Source organism: Ornithorhynchus anatinus, chromosome X1, assembly GCF_004115215.2.
Source record: "Ornithorhynchus anatinus isolate Pmale09 chromosome X1, mOrnAna1.pri.v4, whole genome shotgun sequence".
NCBI lineage: Eukaryota > Metazoa > Chordata > Mammalia > Monotremata > Ornithorhynchidae > Ornithorhynchus > Ornithorhynchus anatinus.
The window spans coordinates 121400080-121402455 of NC_041749.1; the positions used below are offsets into that span (position 1 = coordinate 121400080).

Here is a 2376-nt window from a genome sequence, read left to right on the forward strand (position 1 = left end):
ACTGATTAAATTACATGTCTGAGTGATTCTTAATTATATTTTGTCAAATTATTTTGAAAGCTTTCTATCTTAAGGTCTGTTAGTAAACAAATGAATGGGAAAAACTAAGAGTACGTCCAATGAAATTCCTATAATGTAAAAGCTTAATCATTGTCATGTACATCCCCAGTGAAAAATGGACACAGCTAATAAAGTCAACTGCAACAACTGATACATCTAGACTAATGTGTGGTTTGTGCCAAATATATTGGAGAGATCTCCTTGAAAATTATGCTCCAAGCAGAGCTCTATATTCCCTACTTCTGGCCTTCTAGACTATAAGCCCCCTCTCAGTGTCACGCCTGGAGAGTTTCCAGTACTCGACGAGTCATGACTATAGGAGGGAGAGTCAAGCAGAGGCATATCCATTCCATTCCTAGCTTGGGCAGTGGCTAGCGAGTGGAAGGCAATCTGTTACGAGGCAAAACTCACTTGCGCTGGGCAGCAGGCGCACGGTGAGAGTCCAAGGCGGAGACTCAGGTTTACTGCACAGAAGGAGGCAATGGTAAACCACTTCTGGATTTTTATCAAGAAAACTTCATGGATATGCTACCAGAACAATTGCAGATAATAATGTTGGTATTTGTTAAGTGCTTACTATGTGCAGAGCACTGTTCTAAGCACTGGAGGAGAAACAGGTTAATCAGGTTGTCCCACATGAGGCTCACAGTTAATCTCCATTTTACAGATGAAGTAACTGAGGCACAGAGAAGTTAAGTGACTTGCCCACAGTCACACAGCTTTCAAGTGGCAGAGCCAGGATTTGAAGCCATGACCTCTGACTCTGAAGCCCAGGCTCTTTCCACTGAGCCATGCTGTGGGAGAGATGTGGCTATGGTTCACATGGTTCGCTATGGGCCGGACACCATTTGACAGCGTAAGACAACAACAAGACCAAAAACTCCTTGTGGGCAGAGATTATGTCTATCAACTCTGTTGTAATGGACTCCCCCAAGTGTCTGTAAATAGTAAGCGCTCAATAAATATTGATTGATTGATGGATAACTGCTGAGTTTGAATCACTCCAAAGCTTGCGGTACAGTGCTGTGCACACAGTAAACACTCAATAAATACCGCTGGTTGATCAATGGAGTGATTGAAGGGAGTTTCAAGGTCCTGGTTAGTGACCCACTTCACTGAGTAACCCACCTGCCTTTTGATTCTAGTCAGCACAAAAAGAGTACTTTTCTTTAGAGAAAAGAATGAAAGGCTGCAACAGCTGACTTTCAGCTATGTGGTGTAAATAGAATAGTGTTGGGCACATAGTAAGCACTTAACAAATACCATTAAAAAAAAAATGGAGGAGCATCATGGCCAGGAGGAAAGAACCCGGGGCCTGGGAGTTAGAGGACCTAGGTCCTAATGCCAGCTCCGTCATCTGTCGTAGGACAAGTCACTTAACTTCTCTGTGCTTCAGTTACCTCATCTATAAAAGGGGGATTACAATTGGGAGCCCCATGTGGGACATGAACTGTGTCCAACCTGATTAGTTTGTATCTACTCCAGTGCTTAGTACAGTGCATGGCACATAGGAAACACTTAACAAATACCATTACAAAAATGGTATTTATGGGGCGCTTCCTGTGTATAGAGCACTGTACTGAGCATCTTGTAGAGTGCATTTAGAAGGAGTCCAGCACAGTCTCCAACTTGTTTCCCCCGTATATTCACCATTACTTTGAACTGGAAAGCAGCATGGCACAGCGGAAAGAGTACAGGTCTAGTAGGGGACCTGAATTATGATTCCAGCTCTGCCATTTGCCTGCTCGGTGATCTTCAGCAAGTCACTGAACTTCTCTGTGCCTCAATTTCCTCATCTGTAAAATGAGGGCTAAATACCTGTTGTTTCTCCCTCTGAGAATGTGGGCATCATATGGGCCAGGGACTGTGTCCAACCTAATTATTTCATTTCTACTCCAGCACTTAGTGCAGTGCTTGGCACACTGTAAGCAAAAAGTATAATGATCACGCTTATTAACCACATAGATTATTCTTGCTATATAGGCCAGCCAAAGGATCAACGCCCCCCTTCAAAACCTTATCCCCTCCCAAAACCCTTCAAAGCCTTATTAAGGGCATATCTCCTTCAAGAGGCCTTCCCGGATGAAAGCCCTCCTTTCCTCTTTTCCCATTTTCTTCTGCGTCACCCCAACTTGCTCCTTTTGTTCTTCTCCCCATCCCAGCCCCACAGCACTTATGTACATTTCGTAATTGATTTATTTGCATTGATGTCTGTCTCCCCACCCACCCATTAAGATCACTGTGGACAGGGATTGTAACTGTTTATTGTTATAATGTACTCTTCCAAGCACTTAGTACAGTGGTCTGCACACAGTA

The 2376-nt window shown here is 43.6% G+C and overlaps 1 non-coding gene across 1 annotated transcript; it reads left to right on the forward strand.

The window, feature by feature from the left end:
• The first annotated feature begins 323 nt into the window (after positions 1 to 323).
• LOC114807293 lies at positions 324 to 461 on the forward strand. Its single transcript, XR_003755344.1, has one exon. It is a non-coding gene; the product is annotated as a small nucleolar RNA SNORA7 (small nucleolar RNA).
• The last annotated feature ends 1915 nt before the right edge of the window (positions 462 to 2376 follow it).